Consider the following 24650-nt stretch of genomic DNA (forward strand, 5'->3'; position numbering starts at 1 on the left):
ACCTTTTTGTCATTTGTGAACATATCCATGTTGTGGTTTTTATTACAGACAAGCTTAACACCCACGGGGTCAGTCGCATAATTTCAGACTATTGCTAACATCTTACCATTAAATGGAAAGTATCTGATTAATTCGAAATAATTTTACTGAATAAATTGACACTATACATTTTGTCAAGTACATAAAATATTTAGTTTATAACATAACCATACAAGAATATTATTTCCTAAAATGGATAGGAGTAGTATAATTTGGGGTATCCGGGGCCAGGCTTAAGGCTCCTATGTTCAGCAAGAATAGAGTTCTAGTAGAAGGAAAAAATTGTTTCTTTTTTTTTTTAATTCACTGGGCTTGATTTAGAAAAACGTGCGTGTTTTTTTTTGTTCGTGTGCTCCTGGAAATTCCTGCCAATATTTTGAGGGTTTTCTCCAAGTGCTTTTGGTCATTCCTGGCAACATATCTGTTGGTTTTTTCTGTGTGTTCCTGATTATTCCTTGGAAAAAAAATCCTTGCATGTATTTTTTTCGTAATGAGACAAGCAGTTTTTTCTTCAGAATGTTGTTCAATTAGTGAATTCCTGTTTCCGATTTAAAACTAATAATATTTAAAACTGGTGGAATTGAACAAAATAGATTCATTACTGAGCCGATTACAATGTCTCAAAACAGCTCAGAAACACTATCATGCAATACGAATTTCCTTCTCCCTGATGTCTTACGAAGTCCTCCTCCTCCTCTTGCGATAGTGATTGAGCATTCACCATCCTACATGAAACAGTGACCGTCTGTACAACACATGTGTCATAAAATGTTGACAAGAAATGAAACTACTTACAATTTTTTTTTGCAATAGATAAATTAACTCTCTCAGCTGGATGGAGCTATTGTAGCCTCGTAGCCTTATAGTCTTGTAGATTTGTAGTTCTCTAGCCTCGTAAACTTTTAGCTTTGTAGGCTTGTAACCTCGTAGACTTGTAGCTTCGTAGCTAAGTGGCCTTGCAGCAATGTAGCATTGTAGCCTTGAAGTCTTGTAGTCTTGTAGCTTCGGAACCATGTAGCCTCTTTGCCTTGTATCTTCGTTGCCAAGAAGCCTCGTAGCCTCGTAGACTTGTAGTCTTGTAGTATAGTAGCCTCTCAGACTTTTAGCTTCATAGTCAAGTAGGCTTGTAGCCTCGAATCAAAGTACTCTTGTAGCCAAGTAGCCTCGTAGTCTGGTAGCGTTGTAGCCTTGTAGACTTGTAGTCAAATGTCATTGGAGTAGTTGGAGCCAAAGACAGTTGGAGTAGTAGTATATATAATGTAAGCATGTAATTTCGACTGGCTGGTTAACTCAGGGCAATCTGTCTTGGGAGTCTGAGGCGGACGGATGTGTGTACACATGTGCGTTTGTGTACATTTTGACAAAAGTGAGTAGGTTCGTGCCATGCGATTAGACTGTTTCAGCAATGCTCTGCCTGTATAAATATAGCTAACATACAAAACCACCATATCAAACTGTTAATATGGATGTTTATACTCATACAAAAAGTCAACACGAATTAGTGGCTGTCCATATGTACGGTCGCCAACAATGATTTTTTTCATTAAGATGACTTCAATGATACACTGAGAGAGGATCATGCGAACGACTGGCGGAACATCTCAAATTCTATGGCATCGGGCGAGTCCATTTTGGCCACCATTCAAATTGCCAAAGACAACCTCAAAACAGTGCGTGTGATCAACCTGCCTGTTAAAGTTAAAAATTAAAATATTGTAAATTCTCTGACACCTTACGTGGCGCTCACGGGTGGAGTGTGTGACCCGCCTCCTGGCAAGAGTGACACAGGTGACACTACAGCGGCTGGGGAAGGTAGTGCCCCCTTCGAATATCACCGGTACAAACCCCAACAGGCGACCACACAGCCAAGAGTTCAGGACAGATGGTTCCCCTTCAGCATACACTGTCAAACAAGTCTCTCTTGACGGAACGTGGTAAGGGGGAGGTAATCACTCACAACGACAAGGAAAGGATTGCACGAATCTTAGACACACACATATGGGGAATGTATGAACCGGAAGATGATGAGATGTCAGGGCACATGGCAGGGAAAGGTCAAGACAAACAAAGGGAGTACCGAAGATTTGCACGGTGAAGTTCGTAAAGAGAAAATAAAAATTCGTCCCAACAGTCGTAGCGCCTGACGAAATAAAACTGTCCCCGACAGCCTTCAATCACAGAGAGCTCACTTGCTGGCCATAGCTAAGCAGGCCATTGGACACTGCAAGGAGGCCTCCCACGACTCGCCTTTGGTGCAAAATCAATAACTGTAGAAAACAAGCCTCGTATAATGGCTGCGTTCTGACAGTAGCAATGGTGAATGTTCCATGGAGATGACACACAAACACCTTGAATTATACAGTATAGCATACAATCATTCCATTGATGTCATTTTCATACAATAATTAACTCTAACTCATATCCCACTCTTTGAGAACTGAAATTTTTATACAAATTTTGGCATGCAAAGTATAGAGATGGGCATAATCACACGTAATGGTTACTAGCAAATCAATACTAGGACACATCCTTCAGGATGGATCATATCGGGAACACTTACCATGCCTTTGCCACCGCCGGACAATGACTTTGTGAAGTTAGCTCTAAGTGAGATTGTGTATGCTCTTTCGGGCACACAAAACAGGCAAGCCAGGACAGACTTTTACAGACACGAAATAATGCCGCCCATAGAAGAAGAAGATGATATTTGGCAGTGATTTTAATTGTGTTTTGAACCCTATTGACCAACGTGGTGGAGCACATCCGACTAACACAGCACTAGAAGACTTAGTCACCACCATACAGATGTTGTTGATTTATTACAAGTTCCTCGGCCACACTATACATTCCATGGATATGCTTTCTGCATGAGACTAGACCGTTTTTACTTTTCAAAAACTAACCACAATTCAGTCAGATGCTACTATGTCATACCAGAAATCTTCCTCTGAACTCTATCCTACACCACACTAAACCCACTTCGCAGACGAAACTACTGGCATCTGCAGACTCGATTATTGGGACAAGAGGAGGTGGATTGGGACTTCCAGCAACGATGGACTTCATGGACTGGGCAAAAGCAACGCTATGATGATGCAGAGTAATGGTGGGAACATTGTATATAATGGGCGTCTGCCACCTCTTTTAATACCATGGTGCATGTGTGCGACTATAGCAGGCCTCACTCCTGTACCTATATGAGCGAGCTCTGCAAGACCTTAGCACTGCACTGCTGACTGTGACAAACATCAGTGACAAAGAGCGTTCGCTCAAGGAAAACATTATGGCAATCCATCGAAAATATATGGAACAACTCCAATTTCTTAACACCAGTAGCACCTTACAAAATGATAGGCTCAGCATATATTCCTTGGTTAACGAACAGAAAACGAAAACGAAACGACAGATAAATGCAATAAAAACTGTAGATGGCATTATTCTACGAGACACATCAGCAATCGCGACTGTCTTCCGTATACACTATATGGACTTAAACTCGGAACACCAGGTAGACAGTGATGCTCAGATGCCCTTAATACAAAGTGTCACAGCTCGTCTGAGCGAAAATGCGTGGATTCTTCTAGAGAGTACGATAACCAATGAGGAAATAACCAAAATAGTCCACGAAGCTCCAAAGATAAAATCATTGAGGAAGGACAGGATCCCATACGAATTTTACCAAAAATATTTGCCCATAGTAAAAACTGAAATTTGTGCAATGGTAAATACAGTGGTTAAACGACAAGACCTGTGCAAATCTCAAAATAACGGTATTTTAGTACTAATTCTTAAGGATAATAAACTGGAAAAATTTGTGGATTATAGACCTATTATCACCTTAGCACGGGCCATAAAATCACAGCACGAACATTCTCAAATAGAATAAAACATGTTCTGCCCGATATAGTTGAACCCGAACAATGTTGTGCAGTGCCGAAGAAATTTAATGTACAGGGGATTGCAGTACTAAGTGACACACAACTACTTGCAAATCTATGTCCGGACCAGTCGTACCTCAACATTGATCTCGATAAATCCTTTGACAGTGTTCATTGGGGCTTTCTTGACAGACTCCTGATACACATAGGATTTTCGCTATCTACAGTCAATATAATCAAAATGCTGCGAACTAATTCCAAGATGCAGATATCTCTGAATGGGATACTGTGCGAAGGATTTAATATCGCGTTCTATGTGTGCCAAGGATGCCCCTTGTCCATAGCACTGTTTGTACTATATATAGAACCACTGATCGGAACATTCCTAATGAGGTTAACAAGAATAAGCATTGAAGAGTTACCTGCATTACCTGCAGAGTTTATGCCGATGATATCACTTGTGTAATACGGCAGGATGAAGAAATACTCATTACAGAAAACATGCTGTCCAGTTATAGCCATGCCTCTAAAGCCAAGCGAACATAGTAAAAACCAAAATTTTGTACCTCAGGATGGCACTAACACACTGCATCAAGTGGGACCCTACAATAGAAAGGAATCACTCCGAACATTAGGGACCATATTCATGCAGAATACAAGATGGATGGATGAAGTTAACTGGGACTCTGTGGTGAACAATGTACGAGGAAGCCTTGTAGGAACATGACTTCATAATGTCAACATTGTAAAATGGGTGGATCTTATTAATATGTACATACTCTCTAAACTATGGTATGTAGCACAGCTGATACCAATGTTAAGTGGAACAGAGGCACAAATACGTCAATACATAGGTTGAATCCTTTGGTGTGGATTTCGCTTCCGGGCCAGTCGAGACAAGATAACACAGAAATCTGAGCATGGTTAATTAGGTCTTTTTGCCCATAAACTTAGAGCCAAAGCCTTGTTTGAAAAGACTATTGACAAACGACAGAGACGTTGCAGCATTACATTATGCAGTTTAGGACACAGGAGAGAATTATTTCGCAGAAATATGTACTAGCGGTGCAAGAGTTGCTTCGGACAGTCAGTGAATTTTCCGATTCGGAGTTTGTATCTACCTGGCTGTTACATAACAAATATTGCCAAATAGTCAACATTATTTCAAGAGTACAATTCAAATGGAGATACTTCAAATGGATATATATTTGGAAGAACATTGTGAACGTCAATTTGTCGAAAAATCTCCGAGCATCGGCATATGCATTAATCAAAGATCTCACTCCTACAAGAATGAGAAGACATCACATTTCCCGGGACAATGATAATCACTGTGAAATCTGTGGACATTGTGATACAGCACTTCACTGAGTCACAAATTGTGTATATTATGAACCCCTTTGGGGTTGGTGTAGAAGTCGTGTTGCAAGACAACTTGCTGTCCTGATCCATGACATTACTGTAGAGGAAACATATTTTATTGATTTTTCAATGTTTCCCACCATAAAATGGCGAGCTTTAGTATGGCTTCTAATAAACATGATTGAATTTACCCTGCACACTCAAACACCTTACTTAGTATGCGACTTTACAGAAAAACCTTGTAGAACTATGGTAAAAAAAACTCTTCAACCAAACTTTAGTCCTTACATCTTCTTCTGTTGATCTTTAAATACCACCATATAATGTTAATGGCCTTGTGGATGTAAACTGTGAAAAGTTTTGGGTATGCACACTTGAGCCTCTGCCTCCAAATGTACCAATGTAATTGTACCATATGTCAACTGCCTGAATCTATTTTACATTAAAAAAAAAAAAACAATTTAAAAATGTTAGCTCATTTGGAAGTCTGCCCCGAGCTCGCAAGGTGAGTGTACGTGCTCTATGCGATGGATCACGCGCTTTTTCTCTTGTACTGTGAGTGCAAGATCAGGTTAAGTATCGTGCGGCCGGATACGTAGTATACGCCGAGAAACATTAAGTAGTTCCACATATCATCATGGAAACACACAAGCCTACACCGCGTTCTAACACTCTACGGGTGAAGTGCCACACCAAGCCAATCGAGATGGACCTGTTAAGTTGGTTGGATGAGGTACTCGGCCTGCAAGGTGACGAGTTAATTGCTGTACAGTTTGATGGATGTCAAGGATTCATCTTTGTTTAACTAATGTCTGTGCGGCACTGCGAACGGATTATCAGAGACACTGGCGGAATGTCCTAGATCCACACAGATAACAGTGAGTCCATAAATATCGACATTGACCTAGCTCTGGACAACTTGAAATCGAGCCACATAGTCAACATTCCGATAGAAGTAGCTAACGAACAGATTGTATACTCTGTGTGGGAAAATTCATTCGCTAACCGACGAACTGTGGGGTGTTTACCAGAAGTTCAAAGTAAAGACAGAGGTCTGCATTCTGAAAATGTAACTCGATAAACACATCCTCTCACAGATTACAGTCGATGGGCAACTAGGCTTTTGTGGTCTACGATGGTCAAACATCAACATGCAGCAACTGTTCTCAGGTGGGCCACCACAGTGCTGCCTTCTACACTTTGCTGTGCGATTGAGCAGCAGCACCCCTAACATGGGCACAGACACTGCAGGGCAGCCCACACACCAGTCACTACAGAAAGGTGCACGAGACATCGGACAGGCCCACCATATCTGGCGTCTCACTAAAGATGCTGGTTCAAACATTGACTTTGGATGATAGACTGAAACGGACACATGAGATGGTCATATTAAACAATTTTACTTCCGCAAACACAACACAGCCTCCCGGACAAACACAATTGGACACCGCCACCCGTGCCTCCCAACTAGGAAAACCCACACTGAATTAGAGGACAAAGAGATATCCGAGTGTTCCCAGGAGACTCACACAAGCAAGCCTAACACACGCAGGAAGGCAGGTGGTAGAGACAGGCTCTCGAGCGAGCACAAGAATAAGAAGGCTCGTCATGCGAGCCACAGTTCCACAGACTGTGTAAATATTACACCGGACAGCCTGTGGTCACAATGTGAACATTCGCTTCGTATTGCCAAACTAGCAATATAGCAATGCAAAGAAGACTCTAACAGTGCCAGGGGCCTGATTGGGAGTGGAAGAACGTCAAATAGTGGAAATGTACCTGACCAAAGTTAAAACAATAGGGACAGTTAACATTTGCGCAATCAAAGCATAATATAAATTCCAGGCTCTACACTGCATTGTACATGCACATGCTATCGACATGTTATTTCTACAAGAATGTACCATATCTCAGCTTCCATATTTTGATCAATTCAATGTCTACCCCAACATTGGTACTTTTGGCAGAGGCACTATTATTTACACGAATAAGCACTTAGAGCAGGCGTACTCAACCTGGTGCTCGCGAGCACCCGAGTGCTCGCGGAAGGAATAATGGTGCTCGAATAGTTGTGGTCGAAGTGTGAGGTTATGGTTTGTTATAATGGATAAATTTGTTGTTAGGAAACGTACTGGGAATGAAGAAGAGACATCGACATCATCGCTGTCATCATCGGTAGTAGTTTCAAATAAGGGCAGCGAATGGAAGAAACAAAAAACGTACTCATTTCAGAAAACCTGGGAGACTGATTATCTTGTAGTGCAGAACGACGATAATACTGGTTTAATCTGCCTACTCTGTTCGACTTCTTTATCTGAATTTCGAAAAGCAAACTGTCAAAGACTTCACGAAACTCATCACAGTGTGTTCATGAAGGAATATACAGTAAATTTAGACGCACGATTGCATAAGGTGAGTGACTTAAAGATAAAGTTCCAATGTCAGCAAAAACTGTTTTCATCCAACAGTAATGTTAATAAGCTTTCTACAGAAGTATCCATAGACATGTCTAACAAACAAGTTCGACAAGGAATGGCATTTTCAGTTGGAGAGGTGGTCAAAGACTGTATTGTTTCAGCAGTGACAACTCTTGTTGAAAGCATACCTGAAAAATACCGAAGTATTATGATAAATGCGGCAAAGAATGTTCCTTTAAGTAACGATACAGTCGCCAGACGTGTTAATGTTATATCTGCTCAAATCAAGGAAAATACTCTGCAAAAATTGTGTGAGAGTGTTTATTTTTCGTTAGCGGTGGACGAGTACACCGATGTTGCTTCGGTAGCTCAACTAATGTGCTTCGTGCGTTGCATTGATAGTCACGGGACAGTTGATAATTTATTTTTGACAGTTCTACCCCTATCAGGTTCAACTACGGGTCAAGACATTTACACAGCTGTTACAAACTTCTTCGTGTCTAATGAAATTGATGTGTCAAAGCTGGTATTGTGGTTACAGATGGCGCACCTTCAATGGTAGGCAAAAACAAGGGATTTGTTACACTTTTGAGGAAAGATGAACGCTTTCCTTCTTTCATCCATTTCCACTGCTTGATTCATGTTGAAAACTTAGCTAGTCATTTTCAGTCAGTTCCAGAAATACCAGAGAATTTCAAAGTAATTGTGAAAGTGATTAATTTCCTTGCTGCAAAACCTTTGAACAAACGCCTGCTGAGAGTATTCCTACAAAATTTGTCTGCTCCACATTCCGATTTAATTCTTCACACAGATGTTCGTTGGCTAAGCCGTGGAAAAACTATTTCACGTGTTTGGGAACTTTTTGAAGAAATTAAGGCGTTTATTTCTTCCAGTGGTTACGCACCTCAGTTCCCTCAGCTGTGCGAATATGATTTCAAGGTCACCCTGGCTTTTATTGATGATTTGTTTGAATATCTTAATGAGGTAAATATCCGCCTTCAAGGACGACAAAATACTGTTATTGATTTAAAAAAATAATATTTGCCTTTAAAACAAAAAATGAAAGATTCTTATCGCTGGCTGAAAAAAACCAACTCTTGCACTTTCCGGAAATGGAACGCACCTAGCAGAGTTTGGGCAGCACAGACTGTCCCAAGTTTGTTGTTCGTGCACTTCAAGACCTTACAAATGCATTCAGTACGAGATTCCAAACCTTTGAAGAATATGAGTCGCTGTTCGCATTGGTTTTTAATCCACTAACTTTTCCAATTGACTTTGTTAGGAAAGTTAAACTTATTGAGCAACATGATCTCGGTCACGCTGAAATGGAAGTAATAGAAATGCAGTCTACGCTGGCCATGAAACTGTTATTTCAGTATGAAAATCTCTCGACATTTTAAGGTTCAAAAGACATAGCAAAGTTTCCCATTCTACATAAGATTTCTTTCAAATGCCTAGCAATGTTTGGAACTACATATATGTGTGTTAGTGCTTTTTAAGTGATGAAGTATGTTAAGAACAATATGCGATCACGATTAAGTGAATCTCACTTGGAGGACTGTCTGCGGATTGCCACAAGTGATTTCCCGTTGGATGTCCAGGATCTTGTGAATAACATTCAGGCCCAAGGGTCTCTCACTAGACATGGTGAACTAGCAGTGTTTTTTTTCCATGCTACTGTATGCATTCATCATTCCTGTTTTTAAATGCAGACTGTGAATTGTCTGAATTTATCTACAAGCAGATTTAAGGATAGCATTAAAATTTATTTTAATGTTATTTCAAACGATTAATTTTAGGAAATATGTCACGTAGTATGTTGTTATACTTCCTTTCCCTCAGAATGAATAAAAAATTTATTTTTGCAGGAAAATTGTTTTTGGCTTTTCTTGCTTGTAAATAACTTAACAATTGTAACCAATGATTCTGAACAATTTGCAGGATTATATTTATTGGGCTATAGAACAAAGTGTAAAATACTTATGCAACCTAAGCTCAAAAATCCTAAACTAATTATAATTTTCTACTTTATGCCAGTAATATGAGAATACTATAATGAGATGTTTAGAAATAAACTAATAAAATATACTTAATTTGTAATATATAAAAAAACTGCGTGGTTTTACAACTGTATCGTATAATAAAAAAATTAAAAGGAGTATCTTTGCAAGAATATGTTTTTCAACTTAAACATTAGCAGTGCTCTTCAATTCTAGCTGAGAGTTGCAGGTGCTCACCACCTTAAGAAGGTTGAGTACACCTGACTTAGAGCTTACACACATCAGGGAGCATTTGTCCGGAAGAATAATCACTGTCATGCTCGTAGTGCTGAACTCTTTAGGTGATTCCGGTCGAAGCATTATCAGACAGCGCATCAATGTTTATGCTCCATCAGGTACCTAACACCAATCACAGCTGCAAGAATTTTTTAGAACAGAAATTCTTCCATTTATTCGGAATGATGGCACAGCCATTATTTAGGCGGAGATTTCAATTGCATTAGTTAAACATTTGACCACATTGGTGGCCACTATCCAATAAACACTGAAATACAAGTAACTGTTACAGCTATAGAGGTAAGACATGGTAGATATCCTCCACATAACAACACCGCATTACACGTTCCATGCATGTTTGACAGGTTTTATGTGTCACGAACTAAGAAGCACAATGCCAGAACTTATGATGTAGTACTGGTGATTGTGACTGATCATGTCATGGTAGTATGCATATTGGCAGCTCCAGAAGTATCACCAAAGCGAGGACGAAATTATTGGAGACTACAGATGCGATTACTGGGGCAAACATAAATGTACAATGATTTCCGAAAGCATTGGCAACAATGGTTGTGGTACAAGCAACGATATGCGGATGTGGCAGAGTGGTGGGAAAACTGTGTCAAACCGGGCATTGCCATTCGATGCCGATGGGAACAAGAATCTGTTCTCTACTTGTATGAAAGGGCGCTAAGAGAACTAAGTGTGCAATCAGTGTTGGATACGAACATGAGGGAGAAATCCTGTCATCTAAAGGAAAAACTATTACTCATACACCGAGCTAACATGGAAAGTTGACTCCTCTTCAATAACACCCTGAGTGTGCTTCAACACGAAGAGCTTAGCATCCACTACCTCATGCGGGACCGGAAGATACTGACCAAATGGCAAATAAGCGCTGTAACGAATGGGTATGGTACAGTGATTAGGGATTCAGCCGCAACCCTAGAAGCATTTACAAATACATACAAGGAGCTTTATGCCGAAAATATCATTGACTTTGATGCAGGGACAAGATTTCTCAACATATATACGACAGCAGCCTCGGTAATGTAGCACAGTATTGACTAATGGCAGAACCAAGGAAGGAAGAAATCACTCACATTGTTTGATGAGCTCCTAAAACAAAATCCTCTGGAGTAGATGTTATATCATTAGAGTTTTACCTGCATTACTGGCCGATAATTCCAGGTGAATTCTGCGAAATGGCTCTAACAGTCAAACAGTCATCCAATGAGAACACCTAGGATGCACACAAACAGAAGGAATTATTGTTCTCCTTCCTAAGGTGAAACAACCACATGATCACTCATTATAGGTATGTCACTCTTCTTTGTGCTGACTACAAACAAATTGCACAGCGCACAGGTGTATGCTAATCGAATTAAAACAGTGCTGTCGGATGTCGTTGGACCTTATCAACATTGTGCAGTGCAGGGAACATCAATTGCACACACCACCACTGTAAGGGTGCCCGGCTCGATGGTGCTTTTCATAATATACATCGAGCCCATTATAAGAAAGTTCAATGCCACTCTCTCAGGCCTGAGTATTAATGGGAACGAATTAACATGCATTGGCTATGCAGACAATATCACAATTATTGTGTGCAATGAGGCGTAAATAACATCTGTTCACAATATTCTTTCACATTATCACCAACCTACGCAGGCTAAATATAAATTCTCAAAAACGCATGTCCTTAACTTGAAAGCAGAACCAGATATGATCAATCCTTCACATCCCTTCTAACCCAAGGATGCGATACGAATGCTAGGAATACTCCTTAACAGCAACATAGAGTAGACAATTTGAGAGAATTGGGATAAAGTTGCTCAAAATGTACAAGGTAGCCTGCTGAAATCCAACCTCCGAAATGTGACATTATTCAGAAAACATTATCAACACCTACTCACTGTCACAGTTATGGTACATGGCGCAGGTGTTACCAATGCCAATATCAATAGCGTCTCGCATCAGGCAGTATGTAGGACGGTTTATTTTGAAAGGTTCCCTTTTCAAGGTCAGCATAGATTAAATAACGAGTCCTGCCATCAAAGGACTTCTAGGACTCATTGATGACGAGCAGAAGGCAGAGATTTATTCCAGAAGTCTATCACACAGTGTTTCTTAAAGGGTGGACGTTCATCGGCTTTGTACACAGAAGCATGGATGCTATTGGAAGGCTTCCCTGGCACTACAGGGCATTTGCATAGCATCTGAGGACCACCATTTCAGAACTCCCAGATAGAAAGAATTTGTCTACGTGATTCCTCTGCGATTTTCATCGAAGAACAACAAACACCATACCAAAAATCCAGATCAAGATCCTCTCATTCCGTTGGATGCAAATATGGAAAAATTTCACGGACTCGGAACTACCCACTCATCTTCGTGCAGCAGCTTTTGCTTTCGTAAACCACCTGACTTCCACCAAACATCGCAGGAAACGAATCATGCTTACCCAAGACGACCGGTGTAAACTTTGTGGCTATCGTGACACTGCTTTACATCGATTGTATGACTGCTCTTTTTCGCGTCCACTGTTGGGGTCGTGTCAACGAACACTTGCAAGACTTCTAGGCATACCACAGAGAGACGTGAGTGCGAACATGATGTGCTATCTTGACATAATGTTTCCGACTGTGAAGAGGAGCTGCTGTATGGCTCTCAACAAACTAGACTGCTTTCGTGCTCAAAATTCCAGTGCCAAATCTCTGCAGGAATAATTCATCACCCAGTTACGATGTGACAGGTGGTTGGTGGTAAAAAACACCTAAAGAAGACGATTTGGACATTACCTTTTTCTGTTTTGAAAATATTAATGGTAGAACATGTTGGTTTCTTGGTACGAGTGTATGTAACACATTTAAAACCTTCTTCCAAACTTAGTTCTGTTGTGTGAATGTACCAGCAATAACAATCTCAATAAATAAAACAAAAATTTGGTTAGAGCGTCGTGCTATTAACGTGAATGTTGTGGGTTCGATCCCCACACAGACCAAAATTTTTTGTCATTTGTAAATTATATTTATGTTGTGGTTTTTACGACCGACTAGCTTTAAATCCGCGGGGTCATTCACATAATTTCAGATTACTGATAAAATCTTACTACTAAACGGAAAGTATGTCATCAATTCAAAATATTTTTACTGAATAAATTGACACAACAAATTTGTCAGGTACATAAAAATATTATTTTCTAACATAACAGTATAAGAATAATATTTCCTAAAATGGATATGAGTAGTATAATTTGGGGGCCCTTGGCCAGGCTTTAGGCTGTTGAGCAGTGAGCTGATCCGCCATTTATTGAACTTCTCCTATGTTCAGCAAGAATATAATTCTAGTACAAAGCAGAATTTGTTTCGTAATTTTTTTTTAATTTTCTGAGCTTGATTTAGAAAAACGTGCGTCGTTTCAGTCCGTGGGCTCCTGATTATTCCTGTCAATATTTTGTTGGTTTTCTCCAAGTGCTTCTAGTAATTCATGGCAAGAATTCTGTTGGTTTTTTTCTGTGTGTCCCTGATTATTCATGAGAAAACAATCCTTGCATGTATTTTTTTTCGTTATGACCAGATTTTTTTTCCTCACTACTTTGTTCAATAAGTGAATTCCTGTTACCGATTTTAAACTAACAAAATTTAAAAAAAAAGTGTGATTCAAACAAAATAGATTCATTTCTGAGCCGAATAATATGCCTCCAAACACCTGAGAAACACTATCATGGAAGACGAATTTCCTTCTCCTTGATGTCTTACGAAGCCCTTTTTCTCTTGCGATAGTGATTGACATACCGCATCCCACATGAAATGGCGATAGTCTGTACAACACAGCATGTGTCGACGACTGTTGACAAGATTTGGAACTACTTCGAAAAAGTTTTTTTTTTTTTTTTGCTAGAGGTAAATTAACAATAGCAGCTGAATGGAAATGTTGTAGCCTCGTAGCCTCGTAGCTTTGTAGTCTTGTATATTTGCAATCTTGTAGCCTCGTAGTCTCGTAGCCTTGTGGGCTTGTAGCCTCGTAGTCTTGTAGCTTCGTAGCCAAGTATACTCGTGTACTGGTAGCTTCGTAGCCAAGTAGCCTCCTAGCCTTGTAGCTTCGTTACCATGTAGCCACATAGCTTCGTAGACTTGTAGTCTCATGGCCATATAGTCTTGTAGCCTTGAAGCCTTTTAGACTTGTAGCCAAATGTTGTTGGAGCAGTTGGAGCCAAAGACAATTGGTACAGTCCTACTTATATTATAAACGCGAAAGTTTTTTAAGTATGGATGGATGTTTGTTACTCTTTCACGTAAAAACTACTGAATGGATTTGAATGAAATTTGGCCTACAGCTAGCTTATAACCTGGATTAACACATAGACCCCATATTAATATGAAATTCCATCCCAAAGGGAGTGAAAAAGTGATAATTTTATTTTATAACAAAAAAATCCTAGGTCATAGACATACAAATATTGAGTGTCATTTCTCTACGTCGGACACACGATCATACACATAGTAAGGTCTGGCAAATTCATATTTTTCTCCTTGGTGGGTCCAGTCCGCTTAGTGGAGCTCGCAGCGGCTAGCAAAATAAAGGCGCTAATAACAGTTTTGTTCTTAACTTCGTCAATAGATAGAGTTGCCTTGAATTTTAAACGCACCATCGTTTGGTGCGTTTGTCATGTCTTTAATTTTCGTTTGTTTGTGCCGTATGCGTTCCTATACCATTCATCTGATTGCGATGAAATTTTGGTGATTTGTTATGCGCATGCCCATGAAGGTTACTGAGACGGTATAACAATTTTTCAATAGTTGGAGCACGAATCGTGTCAAAAAATTGTGTTTATTTGATTTTATATAGCGGCACTTCGTCTTTTTTTGTTGTATAAGTGCGCACGCATGAGACAATTTATTTAAATATAAAAGAGCGACAGAGATAGAATGATATATATAGAGTGAAATAGAGACGGAGAAATAAGTTGAGATAGAGCGAGGTATAGAGAATGAAATGGGTTAGATATAGAGATATATTCCTATAGATGTATAGAGCTATATAGAGACTTATATATAGAAGATAAAGAGCTAGTGGGAAGTATATATGTAGAGTTAAAGTGATAAAAAGAGATATATAGATATATAAATGTAGATAGAGATAAATATATATAGAGAGATGGATAGATGTTTGTATGTGTGGAACTACTTCAAACTGAATGAGGCATTGCAATGCAGGCCGAGCATTAGCTTGATAATGGAATCTTTTCAATATTAGTTATCTCTTATTTTTCAGCTTTTTTCTATATCTAAATATACATAACTCAGAGGTGACTGACTGACTGACATAGTGATCTATCAACGCACAGCCCAAAACACTGGACGGATCAGGCTGAAATTTGGCATGCAGGTAGATGTTATGACGTATGCATCCGCTAAGAAAGGATTTTGATTAATTCTACCCCGAAGGGGATAAAATACCACTCACTGACTCACTCATCACGAGATCTCTAAAACTATACACCCGATTTACTTGAAATTTTTGCATAGTTACTCATTTTGGGATGAAGACGCTCACTAAGAACGGATTCTGCGGAAATCCGATCCCAAGGGGAGTTTCGGGGGCGTAATATATCAAAATTTCCAGTTTTTGGTAGGAAATCACCATGGCAACGGCTGTTGCTTTGTTGATACTTCATTCGTCTCTATGGCAACGACTATTTCATTGTTAGTGCAGTCCTCATCACTGTTGAAATATTGCGGGTACTTTAAATATAAAAAATTGCCCTTTTTTCAATTATACCTATATATTTTACAGACTTGAAACATCACAGTAATGTTCCTTATATTACGCAGGATGACATTTTCCGAAAATTAGATCCCATGGGTGGTTAAAACCAGGCAACAGTGGGTACTTTGTCTGCATGAGAACAGGATTTTGCATTGTTCATGCCTTCTGCGTCTACATGGCAACGGGCATCGCGCGGCAGTGGCGTACCCACAAGGAGGGGCATGTATAATGAGCGGCGCAAGAGTGATCTGCCTGTAGACTGCCGTAGTGAAATACGGGTACATCAGTGGTACGTTGCGTGCACGAGTCGGGAAACCATCGGTGCTATTCATTTTCTCTCCGGTATATTATACAGCTTTGTAATAAATTTTCACTGAATTTTTTTTTATTTACCATTACTGTAAATGGGAGATGTGGCTTAATTTTTTTCCATTAGTATAGCCGTGCGAAGCCGGGTCGGGCAGCTAGTTGCTTTATAAATTCTAAATTACATACAGACCAGGTAAATAATTATAAACTGGCAGAACAACGTCTGTCGGGATCTGAAAGTGATATAAATTAATTTTCACTCTTGACATTCAAATTAAGAAGACAATTACTAACTACACCCTGTTTTCAGCCCGGGCAACGCCGGGTATTGCAGCTAGTAAGTAAATAAATGTAAGAAATGAACCTAAACTGGCCTGTTAGGTCAGTTGGTTAGAGCGTCGTGCTAATAACGCGAAAGTCGTGGGTTCGATCCCCTCACGGGCCACTTCCTTTTGTCAATTATAAACTATACCTCTGTTTTGGTTTTTATTACAGGCTAGCTTAAAACTCGCTGTTTCACTCGCACAATTTCAGAGTATTGCTAAAAATATACATAGATGAAAATTATGTAATAATATCAAATATATTTACTAAATAAATAGACAAAAATCGAGTACATAAAAAATTAATTTTATTACAGAACAGTTAAAAAATATAATTTTCTCAAACAGATATGCGTAGGTCTTTTAATTCATTGTATGGATCATGTTGCTCATTTTTAACTTATGAGTGTCAAATATATTAATTTTATCTTGATGAATCATATATATTTCCTTTTTGTATCATGAGGCAGACCAAATTAAATGGTTTGTTTCACCCTTTTCAAATATAAGCTCCGTAATAAGCGAAAATAAGATAATTTTGAGCTTATGAATTTATATATCTCTGAATACACTCAATAGAATATACTAAAAGTTTTAGTATATATTAATTTTTATATGCAGATTATATTTGTTTTAAGTTAGGATGTTTGTAATTATTTAGAAACTTTAAGTTTTGTTTTCTCATAAAAAATTCATATCACCATAGCAAACAAAGCTACTTGTATTAATCTTAGCATAACTAAAGTAAATAATTTATTGCGTAGAGTTCTTTTACCATTCTTCGATATTCGACCTCTAAAGCAGTGCACATAAATAATATATATCTAGTAATAAATCATGTATACAATAAATTAAGATGTAGTAGTTAAGAAACTGACCAAAAATAACGTAAAAACTTTCGATTTAAAATCTGGTTTAATCTCCACCATTGTTCTATATTCGACCGCAAACGGGGAAAACGCTTTTATTTTTTTTTATTTTTAAAGCTTTATCTCTGTAGCTAATCAAGCAGAAGGTAAGATATGTGGTACGATTAATAAACATACAATTTTTACCAACTCTTTTTTACATCTTGCTGAAGTTTCTATTTTTAAAAAGTGAAATATTTTGAATATTGTTTTAACATAAAAATAATATCTTCTGATTAAATCAAATTAATTTAAGGTATTGTAAATTATAAATAAACATACTATTAGCTACCTTATCTTATTCAACATACTTTAAAATATCATTTCTTATGTTGAAACAGGGGTTAATATAAAAAAGTGATAAAACCATTTAATCAGTATTGGTTGGATAAAATTTAATTTAATATAAATATAAGTTTACAAATAATTATTTATGGTTTACATATAAAATCAAAAAGGGGAAGAGTTGTATTTTTATTTGGTTAGAGAATATTGAATTGTTTATTTAACTATAAATATTTGCATAAATGTAGGATAAAGGAAAAGGTGTAAAAAATGTGGAGATTTTATTTACGTTATCCTAAGAAAACTAGGAATCAACTAATACAATAGATAATAAATTTGATATTTGTATTCTTTATTTTAAATAAAGATGCGATTGTATCAAATGCCTTAAATAATGGGAGATATTTGTAAGGAGGTGAAAATATTTAACTATTCTAAGCATATCTTTAACCACGGAAAATAAAATTGTTTGTGTAACCAATGGCATAAACATATTTATAATAAAATAGGCACGTAATTAACTATTTTTTTAAATTGTCTACCTCATGAAATGAAAAAGATATAAGTATGTGTGAATTTACCAAGGAAAATGTATACTTGAACACTCTGAAACTAAAGTTAAAAATCATAAACTTAATCTATACTAAAATTAAAAGTTCTACGCATATCAGTAGTATGACTGTGGGGCTACAGGGCCACGCTTAAGGCTGTGCAGCGGTGAGCCTATCCGCCATCTTGGATTATGATGTCATGTTGGCCATCTTGGTGTCAAACTTCCTCAAAATTCCTCAAAAATGACAAAAAAGACCCACAAATTTCCCTATTTCGAGGGAAAAAAAATCCCGTGTTTTGGGAAAATGTCCCATTTTCCTCAAAAAATTCCGGAGTCTTAATTTTCCTAATTGGAGACTTTACTTTTTTCTAAGTGGCTTAAATTCCTTTAAATCCCAAAAATCAAACATCCAGGTCATGACTTCAACCTTGACCATAAACTTGCAAATCTTTAATTTTCAACCAAAAAATTCGGAATATATCTAATGATTATCAAAAAATCATTGAACGCCAATATTGAATTAAACGATTAAGGTTCTCGGTTCGATTCCTGGTGAGAGTAAACAGTTATAAAAAAATTTCAAAGCAGTCATGAGGACTACCAACAGAAGTGAAAACTTAAAACTATAAACAAACATTTTTTCCTAAACTTCAAATGATAGAATCAATAATAATGATAGAAGTAACTATTATTAATATTAATAATAGAATTAAGAAAATATAAATATAATTTGAAATAAGAAATACTAACTTTGTAAAATATAATTAATTGTGTAACATAAGAAAATATTTTTTGATAAAAATCAGAGACATTTTCACAATTTTTACGAAAACATATTATCACACAACAAATTTGTTTATCACGTTAGTAAAATAACTCCTAAATAACGCATTGCATAGTAATTTTCGGTATTCAAATTTGTATTGTATAGTAATTATAGGTATTAAAAAATAAATAATGATGTTCTTAATTTTTAGGTTATATTGCTACAATAACTCCGTTTTCTTCGTTATTCAAACTATATATCTATGTGAGAATATTAATATTTTATATTCACTTTTTAATGCACAGTAATCGTATACTTTATATATAGGTATATATTCACAGCTGGCCCAGCGCAATAAGTTATACTAATAGGAACAGACATAGTGTTATCGTTAACACGTCACGTAACCATGTCGATGACGACTTACATGAATTTACTCCCTATCCAAATCTTCCTATAGAATTTTTCACTTTAAAAAATTAAAATACACCTGATTACAATTTTAATAATTTTATAATGAATATTGCTTACGTCACATTCGACATCTCATATTATAGAACCTTCCGTCATTTTTTAATTATAATTTCGCATTCACCATCCAGAAAATCTGCAATTATTATGCTAGAAAATTGGAAAACATTTTAAAATTAATAAAAATTAATATATACTTTTTTAATAAAAAAATTTACTTGCTTCATGCAGTCATCAGTTTGAAACCGGTGAGGCCAAAAATAAAAATGGCACTGGATCTTTTTTTCTTTTGTGGTGGCAGCTGGAGTACTGACAGCCCACAATAATACCAACCAGTCTAACGTTACGATAGCCATATTGGATCCGCCAACTTGTTTTCATCTGCTAGAGTACGTACCGACGTATTAGTTTTTAATTTTACCCTCTATAGCCTAGTGCAGTATCACCATACAGTCAACAGTTGTCACCTCCGTCATGTCGGTCACCTAAGTCACATTAGAAATTCCTAACAATAACATAGAAGTTATCTTTAAAAGATTTGTGCAATGGGAGTGCATGACTTGATGTAAGTTTTTGGACATACGCCATTGCTAAGAACTTTTTCTGTTGAAGAAGAACTAATAAATAAAATAAATAAATAAAAATAAAAATAAGCTTGTTTCTGTTTAGGTAAAACTATTGTATTTGTTTGTTTATTCGTTTTGTCATGTTTTTTGTCTCGCTTCAACTGTTGTGCTGAATTATTTTGGGTTTCAATATTTTTGTGTTGTCATCATTTGTGGGGATTTTTTCGTTCTCTTAGTACATTTTTCTTTGTTTTTTCTTTGTTTGCTGACCATATTCCTGTTTCGGAATATTTTGTGGTGTTCATATCCTTGTTGACAACAGCAATTGTTTTGCTTAATTTTGTGTGTTTTTTGTACCTTTTTTGAGTATTTTTATTTTTATTTTTATTTATTTGTTCTTCTTCAACAGAAAAAGTTCTTAGCAATGGCGTATGTCCAAAAACTTACATCAAGTAATAACATAGAAATTCGGAAAATTCTAAAAATCATAAAAAACATTTATTTATGTAATTATTGTTTCAAATAATTTCACTACTTGGTTCGATCCTTACTTGATACTTAAAAAAAGATAATTTCATGTAAAATAATTAATTCATAAAATTGCCATTAAGTGAAAGGTGCAAGAAAAAAACAACAAAATTGCAAAGAAAAATTTGTTGCATAAATTTTACTTTACTACAAGTACAAATAGGCTATTTGAGAAAATAATAAATATTATTCACTCAGTGACAGTGAGCAAATAGAGATTTTTCTTAGGTGAAATCAATCTACATGGCTAAGTGTCCATCCTCTAACTTTTCCTTGGTATGATTATTCTTCAACTCTGATTTTTTTAAAATTCCATCACTTACAGAATTTTCTATGTCATGCGATAGGTAGAGAGCAGTATTCATCATTTTTAAAGCTCTTTTGCAAGCCTGGTCATGAAATGGCTCAGGTTTACTATAAGTACCTACATTCCGGCCACAAGTTATACTTCACGTTGTGATCGTTTTCCAATACTTATTCAAGTTGATTAACAATATCCTTCAAGGCATCAGTAAGAAAGTTACAAACATTTTTTTGGCGCAAGAGAGACGTTTAGGTAAAACAATTCTTTCAAAATTCCAAGGAAAGCTTATTTCGTCAGGTAGAATCCATTTTCATTCGGTCTGAACGCGCCGAGAACAGTCATAGGCTGTGCTGCATTTTCGGTTGATATTGAAGCTTCTTGCTGCAGATATGTTTTACTGCTGGAGGCATTGAGCGTACGAGTCTCAACCTCAACTTGTGAAGAATGAAATACCAGCTGGTCCGCAGTAGGAAAAACGCACTTCACCTTTGCAATTTTTCGCATGTCGTCTAATATTGTCAATAAGAGTAAACCATGCATAACACTCATCACAGCGAAACGCCAAGTGTGATGGGGTTTTCAAGCATTCTTTCTTCTCATGCCAACATGCTTCATGAGAATATGCAAAAGTCTTCTCACAGATGTCACATAAATATTTATTGTCTGTATTCCTCGACGTATTATTACTCAATAACGCACTAACACGAGTCTTCTGAAATGTCAATCTCGGTCGTTTGGCGGGAGAAGTAATTTGTTTGCAGATTATGGCATGTTTTTTTAAATTATTATAATTGTTATTGTAAACTTCTTGCTAAATTTCTCACACTTAAATTTTGTTTGAGAAGGATTATGAGCACATTCTCTCTTCTCATGTCGTTGAACATTACCGCTGTCCTGTCACAGTATACTGTTACAGTAACGACACCGATGCTGGGAAGACGCCGATGCACCTTTATTGGACATCATTGATGCTAGTGGTGATGCAGCCCTTAATGCGAGTGTGATGGAGCCATTGAAGTCTCCTTCGATGATGAAACGTCCTTCATCGAGGTTTCCTCTGCAGCCAGCACTGCATTCATTAAAGTACCTTCTGCTGGTGGAACCACACTGGTTGAAGTCTCGTCTGATGTTGTCGGTGACGATGGTACACATTCCATCGAGTTCTGCGTAGTTGTCATCAACGATGCTAATGGGATATGAGTCGTCGCCATCGTCGCTGCCCTCAAAATCTGCACTGTCGATGGTAGATGGTCGATAAAAGTCGACATTTAAACAGCAACAAAATCTCACGAAACTTACTAAATACAGCTGATTTGCACTGCACATGGTCAGAGAAGGACTGAGAGTCATGTCGTTAGGGACTCGCTTATAATCCCGCTGTAATAATATTCGAGTAATAACCGAAAAATTTACATTAATACGCGAGTAAAAACAAAATTAAAAGAAGAAAGCACAATTTGAAGCACATTCGGAAGCACAATCAACAAAAATAAGCACATTTGTCAATAAGGAAGCACATTCGTCAAAAAGGAAGCACATATGTCAATACGGAAGCACATTCTTCAAAGAGGAAGCACATATGTCAATAAGGAAGCACATAAGTCAAGAAGGAAGTACATATGTCAATAAGGAAGCACATTCATTATAAAGGAAGCATGTTCCGAAACACAATCAACAAAAAAGAAGCACATTAAACAAAAAGGAAGTACATTTGGAAACACATTTGACAAAAATGGTGCACGCTGGACACTCATTCGACAAAAAGAAGACACACTAGACATGCAATGGACACGCAATGGACAAAGACTGAACAAACTGGACACACTTTCGACAAAAAAGACAACACTGGACACACAGGCACTCTTTGGACACACTTTCGACAAATAGGACTGCAGTCTGTACAAGACAGGGCACAGGTACTCGGATCATTCTACATAGTAACATGTTTCACGGCCGGGTGCCAGGCTTGCTTGATCATGTGGCATAGGTATACTGCAGACTTGACTACGAGCATTTAACGAAAAATACATACATTTACGACCCCGTAAGTAGGATACCATCCGCAGGATGGTCGTCCTATCCAACGATAGGATAAAGCTCCAAACATCTTGGATCAAACTGTGTTTGACTACAATTGTATTTGGCTCCAAATGCCTTTGGCTCCAACTGCTCCCACTGTCTTTAGCTCCAACTGCTCAAACAAAATTTGGCTACAATTCTACAAGGCTACAAGTCTACGAGGCCACGAAACTGCATGGAAACGAGAATACAAGTCTACTTGGCTACGAAGCAAAAAGTTTAGGAGGCTACAAGTTTATATGGCCATGAGACTACAATTCGATGAGGCTATGTGGCAACAAAGCTACAAATCTACGATGCTACTTGGCTACGAAGGTACAAGACTACGAAGCTACAAGGCTACAAGCCTACAAGGCTATGAGGCTACAAGTCTACAAGGCTACGAGACAACAAAGCTATAGGACTGCGAAGCTAAAAGACTACAAGGCTACAATAACTCAATTTACCTGAGAGAGGTAATTTATATTTTGAAAAAAAAAATGTTGTTAGTTGTTACAATTGTTGTCAACAGTTGCGACACATGTGGTTTTGTACAGACTGTCACTGTTTCAGTTGGGATGCTGGATGCTCATTCACTATCGCAAGAGAAGGAGGGCTTCATAAGACATCAGGGAGAACGAAATTCGTCTTCCATGAAAGTGTTGCTCAGCTGTTTTGAGGCATTGCAGTGGACTCAGTAAAGGATTTTTTTGTTTGAATTTCACCTGTTTTAAATATTATTAGTTTTAAATCGGTAACAGGAATTCACTAATTGAAATAAATTCTGAAGCAAATTTCTGTCTCATTAAGAAAAAAAATAAAGTGATTGTTTTCTCAGGAATAATCAGGAGCACACAGAAATAACCAAAATAATTCTTGCCAGGAATGACCAGAAGCATTTGGAGAAAACCAGAAAATTATTGCCAGAAATAATCAGGAGCATACGGAGAAAACTACACGTGTTTTGCTAAATCAAGCTCAGTGAATTTAAAAAAAGAAACAACTTCTACCTTGTACTAGATCTCTATTCTTGCTGAACATAGGATCCTTAAGCCTGGCCCCGTAGGCCCCAAATTATACTACTCATATCCCCTTTAGAAAATATTATTCTTATACGGTTGTGTAATAAATTAAATATTTTATGTACGTGACAAATTTATAGTGTCAATTAATGAAGTAAATATATTTTGAATCAATCATATACTTTCCATTTAATGGTATTTTAGTAATAGTCTGAAATTATGCGAATGATCCCGCGGGTGTTAAGCTTGTCTGTCATAAAAACCACAAAATGGATATTTTCACAAATAACCAAAATAGTTGGCTCGTGGGGGGATCGAACCCACGACCTTCGCGTTATTAGCACGACGCTCTAACCAACTGAGCTAACAGGCCAGTCAAATAATTTTATGTTTAAAGTGCAAATACTAATTTGCTTTGAGAGTCCACGTATAACTTAGAATAGTATTTTTTTCGAATACTTCTGAATTTGAAATTGATTTAATGATTTCAAATTGTCTCTTTTTTAAAACCTCTATACAATTTACTCTAGCGTGTGAACACTCCTAATATATTATTATTTGGTTAAAATAAAACTGTGAGCGAGTCTTTCAGTACTTGACATAGATGTGTAATCTAACCTCAGAAACGAACATATTCATGTATACTCTTGTTGCGAAAACAATTTTAATACGAATCTCGATTACGAAAATTACGAAGAATTATTTTCAATAATTCCGAGCGTGATATATATATACACACACACGCAACTTTTGTTTTCAATTTCGTTTCTTTACGCTAATCACACGTAATTTCCAAAACTGCCGTCACAATTC

The 24650-nt window shown here is 37.3% G+C and overlaps 2 non-coding genes across 2 annotated transcripts; one reads left to right on the forward strand and one right to left on the reverse strand.

Moving 5' to 3' along the window:
* Positions 1 to 16424: 16424 nt before the first annotated feature.
* Positions 16425 to 16498, forward strand: Trnai-aau (transfer RNA isoleucine (anticodon AAU)). Its single transcript has one exon. It is a non-coding gene; the product is annotated as a tRNA-Ile (tRNA).
* A 7638-nt stretch (positions 16499 to 24136) lies between these two features.
* Trnai-aau (transfer RNA isoleucine (anticodon AAU)) lies at positions 24137 to 24210 on the reverse strand. Its single transcript has one exon. It is a non-coding gene; the product is annotated as a tRNA-Ile (tRNA).
* Positions 24211 to 24650: the final 440 nt, after the last annotated feature.

The sequence above is a fragment of the Bacillus rossius genome, chromosome 8 (assembly GCF_032445375.1).
Source record: "Bacillus rossius redtenbacheri isolate Brsri chromosome 8, Brsri_v3, whole genome shotgun sequence".
In the NCBI taxonomy this organism is placed as follows: Eukaryota; Metazoa; Arthropoda; class Insecta; order Phasmatodea; family Bacillidae; genus Bacillus; species Bacillus rossius.